The sequence below is a fragment of the Octopus sinensis genome, linkage group LG17, assembly GCF_006345805.1.
Source record: "Octopus sinensis linkage group LG17, ASM634580v1, whole genome shotgun sequence".
Lineage (NCBI taxonomy): Eukaryota > Metazoa > Mollusca > Cephalopoda > Octopoda > Octopodidae > Octopus > Octopus sinensis.
The window spans coordinates 58,193,288-58,208,287 of record NC_043013.1 but is presented as its reverse complement, the minus strand read 5'-3'; positions in this window follow the sequence as shown (position 1 = coordinate 58,208,287).

Genomic DNA, 15,000 nt, shown 5'->3' with positions numbered 1-15,000 from the left:
GATAAATTAGGGGTAAAAATAGAGGTAAAAATAGAAGTAAGAATAAGGGTAAAAATAAGAATTAGAAATAAAAAGTAAAAAATAAAAAATAAAAAATAAAAATAAAATAAAATAAAATAAAATAAAAAGGTAATCGGGTAAAGGTTAACATGAAATGAAGGTAAAAATAAAAGGTGGTTGAAAATGTTAAGTTATAGGTGTGTGTTAAGGTGACCACGTAGGGCGGGGAGAGGAACTGAAAATTGGAAGGGTGGGAGCGGGGGGTTGGTGGTGTGCGCTCAACATCAGAGCTAGAAATGGAAAAAGGTATATATATAGGGAAACAAGATATCTAGATAGGAAGAAGGTAGGTGTAGGAAAAGAAATATATAGGAAAAAAATATATGGGAGACAAAAATGTATATATACGAAAGAAAATAAATATATATATAGGAAAAAAAATCGCGATGCGCTGGAGCCGACAAGTTGCACTTGGATGGGAGGAAATTGCTTGGGGGAGTTGGTATAATAGCCTAAGCTTTGTAGTATTTAAAAGTATTGATAAGTTTGTGTATACAAGATGGCTTCAACTCTGACCTTTTGTTAATTAGATTGTGTTTCTCCTTGAATTTCAAGATATTCAGGAGTTCTACACAGCATAGCCGGCATCCTGCTCTATTATTTAAATAAGGTGCTGCTGATCCGATGATGGACCACCTGAGTTTGAAACCTATGCTATTGTCTTTTAATTCCCAAATTTTCTTAGATAGGGAGGTGCTGCTAGCTTTATGTCTATGCTTAAAAGAAGGCCGGTGGTTGTAGTATCTGGATTTCCAGGAGGTCGAGCAACCTATGTAGGTGAGTGTGTTAAACTGGGTACTCATCTCACATGAATAGATTACGTTTTTAGCCCGACATATTTTTGCCCATACGCATAGAGATTCACTTCGTCTTGTGCATGCGTGTAAGTGCGAGTGTGCCTATATGAACGCATGTGCGTGTATGTATATACGTACGTATGCGCGTCGGTTCGTGTACCCAACTACATGCGCCTTTTTCCATATATATCTGTAAATGTTTACACGAGAGTACGTATGTATGCTTGTATGCGTGTGGTTGCGTATGCGTGCGTATATGTACGCGTGTATATGTGTGTATGTATCCATGCGTGTACGTATGTACATGCTGACCACTTGACACGTTACGAGGAACTAGATAGGCAGTTTAACCAGACAACTCTAATTTACAATACACTAGGTCCCCAGACGCCCCGGTTGATTTATGACACCCACGGCTTCTACGACCAGAATTTGTCATTTTCCTGACCACCATGTTGGTCCGTAACAACTTTATATCCCTTATCCTTATATTCTTATATCCTTTATATTTATGATAATTTTAAAAATATTTTTTATAACTTTATATCTTTATATTCATTTAAACTTTTTTATATTCTTTATATCTTTATACTCTATATTTTTATATTTCTATACTTATATTCTTATCTTTCACATTTTTATATTTTTTTATCCTTCGTCCTGAATTCTCGCCCCTCCATCTTTATCCCTATTTACTCTTATTACCAGGTTCCTTCACGTCTGTTTGTATTTATATATGTATATTTTTATTTATTCACTTATTTATATTACCTCAACATCCAAACTTCCTCATTCTACATTGAGAGAAGGACGAGTTGGACGCTTCATTTTTGTGCTGTTGCCGCATTATGTCGTATGCGAATGAGAGGATTTGCATCCCCAACGTAGAATTTTTGATGTAATACATGTCCTTGAGGTAGTAATTGTGCGCGGCTGAAGAAGGCCAGACACACATTATGCATGTTGTTATAAACCCGTCTAATTAGGCCCGAAACATATGTAACCGCTGAATCCTTGGCATCGTGTTTTTATTTTGATTAATTTACTCACACCACCTACACCACCAAACGGTATATACAGGTGCTTACCATTATCAAGTACTCACCCTGAATTTCTGTACCCAACTCACCTACGTTGTCACCTGGATTGAATCCTACATAACCGCGACAACCTTTAGTACTTGACGAACCCAACATCAAGATATTATATATATATATATATATATATATATATATATGCTATATGTATGTATGTATGTATGTATGTATGATTATGTATGTATGTATGTATGTATGTATAAACTATGAAACGTGAAGGAATATGACGATTGAATATATTGATTTAACCACTTAATATCCTTTGGGTTACAACCGTTTCCCAGTCATTTTTATGTAACAATGGTTTCAGTAAGGAACAAAATTATGTTTACACGTTTGCATTGATATGCATTCTGCAATTGGGTTGTATATGTGCATATCAGGGCAGAAAGCTATTTTATCATATCCCGAGAGCATCATGTTTATAACAATGATTCAACTCTAAGTAAATGTACAATTTCTTTTCTTTTTTATCTATAGTTTGTATGGAAGCCCGAAATTAGCTATGTTTGGCCAGCAAAAATAAAGATATGATTTTTCCTATCAATTAAGGTGCAAGATAAAAGTTCAATGAGTCAACCATCCTTAATATTGAAAAAAAAATTCCCGGAGTGTAAATCGAGTTTTACGTTCTGGCGATCTGATGCGCTAACTTTCATACTTTCCATTGGTGTGTGAATATACAATTGTATCGTATAATGTGGGACATGCATATAATGCTAATATGTAAGTGTAATTACCACCTTCTCACATTTTATGGTTTATTTACTTCTCAGGAAATCATTTCATTGAGTGTATCTTCTGGATGACAGCTGCTTGGAAACCCTATATTACACATTCGATCGGTATGTGGTCTGATAGCCGAAACCGCAAGAGGAAATTGTCACACGATTCCTGAATCCATATCTTATACTTCAAATTTACATACCATACGTGGACAAAAATGGGTGCATATGTACATAGTTACATACATAATACATACATATATACATACATACATGTATACGTACATACACACACATATATATAATACATGCATAAGTACATACATACACATGTATATATGTGTGTATGTATATATAAGGAACTCTTCCGTCGATAGACAACGTATGAGAATTCGGCTGTTTCTTGCCGAACGGGCGTGATTTCTTTTTATGCGCGTGAGTTTTTGAATTTTTTTGTTTCTTTCAAGTGTGTAATCTATTTTGGACATTTAAAGTCTTTATAACTGAACCTGCTTGTCTCCCCCTTTATAAACATAACGACACAGGACATGTGTCAAGGCCGACAGGAAGTGTTGATGCTTCCTAGGGCTAAATAGCGGTGGTGTGATTCCCTTCATGGGACTGTCACATTAAGTTGACAGCATACAACTCCTATATATATATATATACACACACACAAACACGAGGGCGTAGGCAGAGAAAACCGGAATTTTCCAATATCATTTTACTCAGCTTTACATGTTTACACTTATATCGCCTTCAGAGTATTCTCCATTTGAAGCAATGCTGGGTCTGGGAATCGAACACACGATCTCACAATCCTGAGTGCAACATCCGAACCACAAAGCCATGTACCTTCACACACATACACACACACACACACACACACACACACACACACACACACACACACACACACACACACACACACACACACACACATGCATATATATGTTCTTATAACAACCTAATATTTCGTACATACAATGACAACTGAAAACATCTTTAAAACTCTCTATAGAAATATTCCCATAAATATAATACTGCATAATATAAAAGGACGCATTTTCTACTATTCGAAGCAGTGCTGGAACTCCTGCGAAGTGATGCTTTTTACAAATTTTGCTGCAACTCTTTTCCTTTACAATTCATCGCTCAAAAATTCGTTAGTAGGATCCCCAGGACAGACAGTCATATCATGTTCATCAATTGTTCCGTGACGGTCCTCCAAGATCAGTTAATGACTTTTCATTCGCTAGGGAGGGAGGCGGGGTCATCGGTCGTCCCGAACGATGTTCGTCTTCAAACAACATGTAGCCATTCCTATAGCGTAGAAACCACTCGTAAGTATATGTTTTGCCCATGGCAGCATCCTTGAAAGCTGTTTGAAGCATGGCAACTGTTTGGGTCTCCGTTTTTCCCAACAGAAGCACGTTTTGGTTACCCCCTCGTATACATACATATACACACACACATACATATATATACACACGCATACATATGCACACAGAGTGAGATTGAGCAATTTGTTAGAGATATATAGATACATACATACATAGATAAATGGATAGGTACACTATATCCAACACAAGACATAAATGCGATTTTATATATTTGTGTATATATTTGTGTGTGCTCTGCGTGTGTGAGAAACCACTCCCCCTATTTCTAGAATTGAGAATCAAGATTTATTGAGCAAACCACTTTCTTTTCGAATAGAAAATCATGTTCTAATATCTCCAAACCGTTCAAACCTAATTTTATTAAGAAAGGATGGGGCTTCATTTCCCCATCTTCTTCTCCACCTTCTTCATTTACTTCGTCTTCGTCACCTTCCTCATATCTATTTCCTTTGTCAGTATACATCAAGTTAGAATGTTCTACAAGAATTTTTTGCAGGAAGTCAATTAGAGAATATGGTTGCCAATAAAAGTTTTGTGAAAAGAAGATGTGATGGTGCCAGTGGATCAGATGTATGACTTCCTTCATTTCAAATTATTGCAGTTTTAAATCTTGGAATACCACCGTTTGGCACTCACCTATTGAAACTACACACGTGTCATTACTTTCTTTTTGTTGTTGTTGTTGCAAATAACTTGCTGCCAGTATAACTGATTGATTTCTGAGATAAAAACAATATCAAAACAGCAACAGGGACAACAACAACATTAATAATAATGATAATAATATAATTAATAATAATTAATAATAATAATAATAATAATAATACCTGTGAAGTTGCGTGTGTAATCTGGGAATCCATACAATGATCTTCTCTGCCCTAGGTGTACGGAAAACATTCGGCGAGAAACGGAAGAAAATTTGAAGAAAGGACTAATAATAATAATAATAATAAGCCCTTCCACTACTGTAGACACAAGGAAGGTCTGAAATTTGAGCGGTGGGGACACATCGACACTGGCACTAAATTTATCGACTCCGAAATGATGAAAGACAAAATGGATCTCGGCGGAATTTGAAGATAGAACGAAAAGACGGAAGAAATGCCGCTAAGAATTTTGCCCAGCATGGTAATGCTTCTGCCAAACAGCATCAACAACACCAACCACAACTTCAGCAACAATTGTCCGGGTTATATCAGCAAATATCACAAGAGGATTCACCACTGGAAGTAGCATGGGAGTCAAAAATGCCCTCCACAGGAATACATTCCGCGAAATCGAGTCATTCATATTAACATTATGAAACAAAGTAAATTGAAATTGAAAGGCAGAAATATCGGCAACGATACGAAATACAAGCAACGGCAGCAACACTGCCATCAGCCATAATGGCAAAGCCAAGAGGATTGTTTGCAAGTATTTGATACTTGTTAACAAACCGTCTCTGTTTCCACAGAGAACTGAAATATGTTACGCTAAATTTAAATATGATTTAATAATGTACTGTGAGTTTTACAGACTGGAATCCAGTTGAGCAGTTGACATTTCGTGTATATAGGCATTCTTCACGTTTTTAATTTCCAATATGATGGTATTTATAACTAATATTGTGAATGGGAAATGTTTATTTAAAGATAGTATTGCTCTGAAGATCTTTTTTTTCTTTCTAAGACGAGAAAAACAAAGTAATCTACATTTCGGACAATATGCCTTCTATCAATAGAACATTATGTTGAACAAACTGTTAGACAAAAAAATGCCAATGTATAAAATCATCTCTGCGATAAACAAATGATATGTATATATATATATAACGGGAAGCTTTATGAAAATAGACAAAAGACGAAGGCAGGTGGAAAACAGACAAACAATTGTATTAGTATGGCGCTCAGGAAATATAAATAAAACAAGTCTTTAACGTTTCGAGCCTACGCTCTTCAGCAGAAAGATACACAGAGAGAAAAAAAACACAGAAAGAAGGAGAGAAAAAAAATGCGTGCAGTAACTAACGAACCAACATGGCGATCTGATTTCGGCCAGAGGTCAAAGATCAAACATGAGACGCGAGAGCGAAATAAGGGGAGATAATAGGGTTGATAATAGGGTTGAGTGACCCTAGGATAGGTCTGGACAGGCGTATGTATTAGTATGTATTAGTATGTATTAGTACGTATTAGTATGTATAAGTGTGTGTGTGTGTGTGTATGAGAGAGTATAAGTGCGTATGAGGGGTCTGGACGTGTGTATGTATAGGGTTGGTGTATGTATTAGTATGGCACCTCAAATATGAGTGATGTGTAAGTCGTGTGGAGTAGTGAGGAGAAGAGGGGGAGAAGGGGGAGAGGGGAGGGGAGGGAAGAAGAGGGGGGAGGGGGAAGAGGAGAGGAGGGGAGAAGGGAGGGGAGGAGGAGGGGGAAAGAGGGGGAGGGGAGAGAGAAGGGGAGTGAGGGAGCAGAGGGAAGAGGGAAGGAGGGAGGGAGAATGAGGGAAGAAGGGAAGGGGAGTAGGAGTGAAAGGATGAAGGACTGAAGAAGTAGGGGTCGGGGGGAAGGATAGGTGAGGAGGGGAGAGAGGGGGTTAGATGAGGAGGGGGGGAGAGTTGAGACCAAATGGCGTATAAGAGCGAAGAGAGAAGATTAATTCCTGTTCACGGCGCAAACGGGAATCCGGATGGCCTCTGTGTAAGGACAAACCGAACACAGATAGGTGTTGCAAGGAGTGACCGGTGGAGCGGAAATGGCGTGAGACTGGTGTGTCGTTCGCAAGGTGGATGTCACGAAGGTGTTCCGCGAACCGGTCAGCCAAGCGGCGTCCCGTTTGTCCGATGTACAAGGAATTGCAGAGAGCGCAAGAGACGCAATAGATAATATTGCTGGAGGTGCAGGTGAAGGAGTGGATGATGGGATAGGGTCGATGGTGGGTGCTAGTGAGGCGGGTGGTGTTGGAGAGGTAAGGGCAAGTGCGGCAACGTGGGCGGGAGCAGGGGAACGAGCGGGGTTGGGAGGTAGGGTCAGGGAAGGAGCTATGGACCAAAAGGTATCGAAGGTTGTGTGCTCGTTTGAAAGAGGGGAGGGGTCGGTTAGGGAAGAGGTGTGAAGTGGACGGGTCGGACTGGAGATGACGGAAAAGGGTCGTGGGGTGGTAAGTGAGGGGAAACGGGAGGCGGGAGACTACAGGGCGGGTTCGGGGAGAGAGAGCAGATACACGGTCCACGGACCGTGCTCTGGCAAGGGCGGTGTGGATAGTGGTGAGGGGGTATCCACGTAGGGTGAAGTGGTGAGCCATACGTTGAGACTGAGTCTCAAAGTCATGGTCGTCACTACAGAGCCTACGTAGACGGAGGAATTGGGAATAGGGGATGGAAAGCTTGGTGTGTTCTGGGTGGGAGGAAGAGAAGTTGAGGTATGAGTGTGAGTCTGTGTGTTTGTAGTAAATGGAGGTGGTAAGAGTGGAGTGAAGAATGCTAACCGAAATGTCGAGGAAGGAGACAGAGGTGTTGGAGATAGTGGAAGTGAGTGGAGGGCTGGATGGAAGATTGGACGAAAGAGAGGAAGGAATCTAGATGTTCACGGGAGAGTGAGGTGGCACCGATAATGTCGTCAATGTAACGACCATATAGTTCAGGAGTGGGACCAGTGAAATTAGAGAATATTTGGGCCTCAACATAGCCAACGAACAGGTTCGCATAGTTGGGGCCCATTCGCGTTCCCATGGCCACTCCCGAGACCTGATGGTAGAACTCGCCCGTGAACGAGAAGCAGTTCAGAGTAAGGACAAGTTCGGCCAGACGAATGAGTGTGGAGGTGTCAGGTACAGGGTTAGAGCGGAGGTCAAGAAAGTGTCGAAGGGCCTGCAGTCCTTCGTGGTGAGGGATAACAGTATAGAGGCTTTGGATGTCCAAAGTAAAAAGGATTTTGGAGGAGCCGGGAGGAAAGGAGAAAGAGTTGAAAAGCCGGAGAGCATGGTTGGTATCGTGGATGTGGGAGGGAAGAGCTGCCACTAGGGGGGCAAGGACACGGTCGAGGTATTTAGAGATGAGCTCCGTGGGGCAATATATATATATATATATATATATATATATATCTGTGTGTGTGTATGTATGTATGTATGTATGTACAAACAAACACACATGCATACATGTGTGTGAGGAGAGATGCACACACAGATTGTTGCAAGAGAGAGAGAGAGAGAGAGGGAGAGGGGGAGACACGTGGCATGAACAGATGACTGCCAGGTCAAGCCCAACCTTTTGAAGTTGACAGATCCAACGGAGATTTTATTTCAAATGGATTATATTTAAAATAATAAAATATGGGATCACAGTGGGGTATCGTAAAGAATCGTCCTGTTACTCCCTCTGTAGGAAAATAACTTCTTCATCCTTAAAAATTTCACAAGACCTCAAGCGCAAAACGCTAACAAATTCGGCCAAAATAAATAACCACCGACACTATAGATCAAACAATATAAACGTTTATCTGTAAATCAAGAAAAACGTACAATATATCTGTGAAGATGTTAGTCTTGAATTGTTCAAACTTTCTCCTAAATAAATTTAAGAACACAAAACAGCAGGACTTCGGATCAATACAGGTTTCACACCGTCCACCTCTTCATATGTGAAATGAAAGATACTGAATGTTAACATACACGTGAAGCTAGGATGTTCAGACCTTCCTACTCCATTTTATAGGTATACTCGTCTTCTACACATAGTCACTTGTACGTCTATCTAAACGTCTGTTCTTCAGCACGGCGTATCATAAACTAATGTTTAACACATTCAGATTTATTAACGTTAACATACAAATGAGGCGATGATATGCTGGTGTATGTGTATTTATTTAAGGCGGGAATTATCAGATTAAATACAGAAGTTGCTCCAGACAAAGCCAATGAAAGGTCATATATCCATGTTGAATTGGAAGCCAAGGGTATAACTCTATCGGAAGTTTCAAAGTGGCGCTAAAATGTAACCCTATTTCTAGAATCACAAATGAACAATTGAGCAATCTAAGAGCTGGTTCCTTCCAAATTTCCTTCAAAGGAAAATCATTGTTTCAAGTGAAGCTGGATAATGTTGCTTGGTACTAATTTAATTGAAACAGATTGGAAATTAATAAGTTTGTAATTCATTCAAATAAAAAATGAAATATTCAACAAAATATCGAATAAATTAACTGTTGTTTTCGTGGTGGTCTAGTGGTGCAGATACTGATAATAGTGGTGGTAGTGATGCTAGTGGCATGCTGGTGGTGTCAGCGGTTGTAATGGTATGTTCATGGTGGTGGTTATGATGGTAGTTGTGTTTTGACAAGGAGTAATATTCACCATTCTTCGATGAAAAGATTCTGACTTTTAGCAATTATGTGTTTCCGAACAAGAATAGCCATCGAGAGAGAAGAAACCCTACCCTGCATAGAATTACATGGTTAATTCCAACGTGAACCCAACAAATTAAAAGGTCAGGAAGCATAATGAGGGTGTCTCAACAAGGGTGACCTAAAACAGAATACTGAAAGATCAACACTTCATCGCTCCCCAGTATAAGGCCTTGAACACCAACTCACTGAAAAAGAATATATACCACACAAGTGCAACGTACCTCTGCAGAATGTGTGGGAAAATGGTAAAAAGTGTGACTCACATTGTTAGTGTTTGTGCAAGTCTTGCGCAGAAAGAGTACAAGCGTAGAAACGACAAAGTAGTCCAAAACCTCTACTGGCTACTATACCATACGTATGGGCATGAGGTTACGGGTGCTTGGTACCAAAATACACCGGAAAAGGTAATGGACGAAAAGGGGAAGGCAAAAGGTACTCTGGGACTTTGATTCCCAGACAGACAAAGTGTTAGATCATCGAAGGCCTGATATAGTAACCTTTAGGCGGGACAGACAAGCGGGCCTAATAATTTAAGTGGCAATGCCAGGAGATCAACACATCATCATGAAAGAAAGAGTAACAGTTGATAAATATGGAACCCCGAGAATTTAGTTTGCTTAGATGTAACAGCTACGAGAGTCAAACAAGGGTTATCCCTATTGTCATCGGTGCATCGGGTTCGATACCACTCAATCTGAAAAATACAACTGAAAACCTTAGAAATACCCCACAATCTATATGTGTTGCTAAAGTCGGCATTACTTGGAATTGCACGTATATTGCGTAGTGTCTATCTGAGATCCTTGTTGTGACTTGACAAACAGTAAAGGCCCCCAGTAGAGACAACTTATTCAATGAACAACCACACGATATCGTATACTGTACGACGTCTGCAATAATAACAACAACAACAATAATAATAATAATAATAATAATAATAATAATAATAATAATAATAATAATAATAATAATAATAATAATAATAAATGCCCTGATGCAGTACCAGGCAGATGCCCTGATGCAGTACCAGGTAAATGCCCTGATGCAGTACCAAGCAGTGGCTCTCATTGTTTCTCATCTTAATTGATTGGAAGTGTCCTCATGTACATTGTTTTGTCTTGGTATAAAGGATGGGCTACAGCAACTATTCTGCTCAATACCACAGATTTGATTGTCAGTTGTTTGACCTGAAACAGTTGAGCATGTCCCTTAGTGGCTGATGATATGTCCATCTCTGATCACGAGCAGAAGTAGTGGGGGTGCATCATAGCCATGTGTTGAGAGGGATTCTTTGGGGTTTGAATAATTCAACTCTGGAAACATGGGTGTTTCGTTCAACATCCTTAAACAACCCTTACTCAGGAACCTTTTGAGCAGGATGGGTTACCCAACCAGAAGAAAATTCTAACTGGGCCCCACCTACAAGGTCATGTGCTGTTTATCTTGATATGAGATCATCATGTCGCGCACATATGGTTGTGATGCATGTGCCTGGTGTACCCTTATGAGACAGGTAGTCATGATGGGTATACTGGGCTTCGTATATCTTACCCCAGTGTCACTTTGATGGCATGCACTGCTCTCTCAATAATAATAATAATAATAAGTCTTCTTCCTCTCATCGTCATCACCATCATTATCACCATTATTATCATTATTATTATTATTATTATTATCATTATCATCATTATTATTATTATTATTATTATTATTATTATTATTATTATTATTATTATTATTATTATTATTATTATTATTATTATTATTAGACACATTTAAGACGTCGATGGCGGTGAAACTATGTGAATAAACTAGATGAAGCAAATGACAAATGGATGACATTAATTATAATTTACTGGAATATTTCACTATGTTTGAAGAAGGGAACAAATATTAAACATGACACAAACTCCTTGATGAGAGAGAAGACGAATATCAGTAGAAGGAAATTACGGTTGGCGTGCAAAGATATTCGTGACAATAAGTTGACAACTTAGAAAACGAAATATAAACGAAATTAGAGATGACAATATAGAACTGATGGGTTGTTAAAATATAGGACGAGGTATGGAAGGCATAGTGTTAGAGACGAAAATAAATGCCTGGTTGCCAGAGCAACGACTAGAGGCGAAAATATTGTAATTATATGAAATGCTTCAAAAACATATATCTATTATCTTTGATTTATTTCAGACAATGGACCGCGGCCATGCTGGGCCACCTCTCTGGGTAGGCATCGTCAAACAAATCTATGCCATGACTTATTTTTTAATTTGTTGTTCTTTTGCTATCGTTTTTTTTTTGCCGAACTGCTTACTTAAAAGAGTAAATACTAATTGTCAAACGGTGGTAAAAGACAAATACAACACAGTCGCACGCAAACGCGGGTATATACTTATAGACAACAGGTTTGCGCACAGTGTCCGTCTTCCAAAGGCTGTAAATTACGGAGAAGAGCGACCACCTAGGTAACTTTATGAAATAGTTGTGATTATAAGTTAACTTTTTTCATAAATTGGAGACTGTATTATTATTATCAAAAATAATATATATATATATATATATATATATTAGTTACTGGATGTATTAGAATCTAGTCACATCAATGAATAGGAGGCAAGTAATGGCTGGGTAACATTATACTGAATTACAACTTATTGAAACCGTTTGCTGGTAGTTTACAGCAGGTACGTTTTATACAACGAAGAAACTACACATAATCGTAGATCCGACACAGTGATGGTTTCAGGTGTGGCATCATCATGTTGGTTGGTGATTAAGTCATCTTAAAAGTGTTGGTTTTCCTGTTTATATGTGCTTAAAATGTTACTTGAGGATGATGCAATTGTGCTCTAATGAAATCTATGTATGCACCAACAAAATGCTACCGTAACAGCTACAGCAAATTTTAAATCCCGCTTATGTTATTCTCACACACACACACTCATATATACGTACAGACCCACACATTCTCACTCACAAACACACACCTATATATATATATATATATATATATATATATATATATAGAAAGTGCAGCTACATACATTTGTGGGTTTGCTCAAAGGTACACACACACATATAAGTACAGATCCCCCACACATTCTCAGAAACACACAGCTATATATATATATATATATATATATATATATATATATGCATACATTGATATGTGTGTGTAAGGGTTGTGTACACTAACACACTCATTGCTGAGTGCGTGTCCGTGTATATTGATTTGACTGAACATTTGATTTTTTGATAAAGAAAACGAAAGCGATACAAGACACGTAAGGGAAGAAGATAAAGTGTGTCTGATAAGCAGATAGAGTAGCGAAAGACGTTTAAGGGGGAGAGAGAGAGTGAGAGAATAGGGGAGGGAAGAAGGGAGGGAGACTGCCGGACCAAGAAAGTGAGGGAGATACAGATAACAAACAAAACTCTATATATATCCATGGCAACAGGGTCTGACACTATTAGTGATGAAAGATTATCGACGAGTGTTTTAATATGAATAATGGATAAAAAAATATAGAAAATACAAATTATTGTGCCTATGACAAAGCGAAAAGAGAACAAAAGAGATTAAATTTGCCTCAAGTGAATTTCAAATTTCTAAGTGTGTTGTAGTATTGTAGATAACAATAGCTTTTGACAGATAAATGTGCCATTAAATCTCTTAGTAATTCCCTGGAGATTATTTTATAGTTTAAATATGTCTTTTATTGCAGCTAGATGCTGATTTGCATTCTGATGTAGGAAACGATGCAAGGATACTGTCAAAAAATGAAAAGTAGAAATAGAAATCTAACATAAACAACTACAACAATGCTAACAAGAGCAACAAGGAAAAACAGAACTGAAATAACTATTTATGCTTATACGTACACACACACACACACACACACACCACACACATAAATGTATGTAAATAAATAAAAATTTCATTTGGCTGAAGCTTTTGAAAAGGAAATGTTAAAAATTAACTTGAAGAAATTCTGTTAGTGTTTTGGTACAGTTCTTTATATGTATGTAAACTTTATGCGTGTTTGTGTGTGCATATATGTGTGTATGTGTGCGTAATTATATACATGTGCATAAATAGAACGACAGACAAACACGCACATATGTACGTATATAAATGAGTATATACATTCAAACATATTTTGACAGGTATATATACATATATAAATCAACGCAACTACACATATAATAGACGCGTGTGTCTGTGTATATACAATAATAGAGGGGAATTAACATATAGATGTACACTTATATTTTAAATCTAAACACAAAAAACACGTATATACATATGTATATAATAAAACATTCATAAATATACATATATGAATGTATGTAATAATACATTCATATATATATACATACAAATATATATATATATATTATATATATATATATATATATATATATTTGTATGTATGTATGTATGTATATACACACAGACATATATTCATTCATAAATACATGCATAACTATGTATGTGTGTATCATGCATATATATTGGTGTATATATATTAGTTAATATAATAAATTTATAACTTCTTTTATAACTTTATATCAGCTTTATGGTATGTTTATGGTAAATTAAAAATATACTTACTAATGGTTTCTAGTGAATGGTTATTTATTCTAGAAATGGTTTCGGTGATCTTTCACCAAAGACGCCTCTCTCAAAACTTTCAACTTATCTAGCTATCTAATGTTATTCATGTATTAAGTTTGTGTCTGGTTATGATAACTATTGTATTTTATGTGAAGTGTTCTATGATTTTCATCTTTAGGCGGACATTTTGGCTGGAGTTTACGTACGACATTTCAATTTATTAAACTGAACTTTTTTTTATCTACCAAGTGATACTAAATAATTGCGCCTACTTATTCGTCCTATCTACAAGATATAACTCGCTTCAAAAATGAATGTTTCAATCAATACAGGAATTTAGAAAAATAAGCCAGATGGTTAAAACGCTATGGAGATAGATCGTTGCATATATGTTACTGTAAAAGTACTGGGGTAGGTAGAAGACTATTAACTACAACGACTTACACAATAGAATTACTGTGAAAATAAAAGAACATATAAAACTACACCGAAAGTAGTCTTCTGTTCACTTTTCATACTACACACACACACACACACATCTTCATCTGTAAACCATAAATCCGAAAGAGAAGCAGGAAGATAGCTATGGCGAATCTGAAGAAACGTGTATATATATATATATATATATATATATATATAATATGAGTATGTATATATATATATATAATATGGGTGGCTTAGCATGTTAACAATCTAAGGGCAAATTTATGGACGTCACTAAAGTTATAGAGGGTACAAACTGATACAGGCATTGCTAGAAATAAGTATCAAGATGATTCATTAGCCACAAGAGCACTATGTTAATAAGCTGACCAAGAAGACAAAGTTCCCTACGGTCGAAGATAAAGCCACATCATAAGATTTCGAATTTTTATGCAGAGCTTCTTAATTCTTGCCAGCGGATCTGACTGTG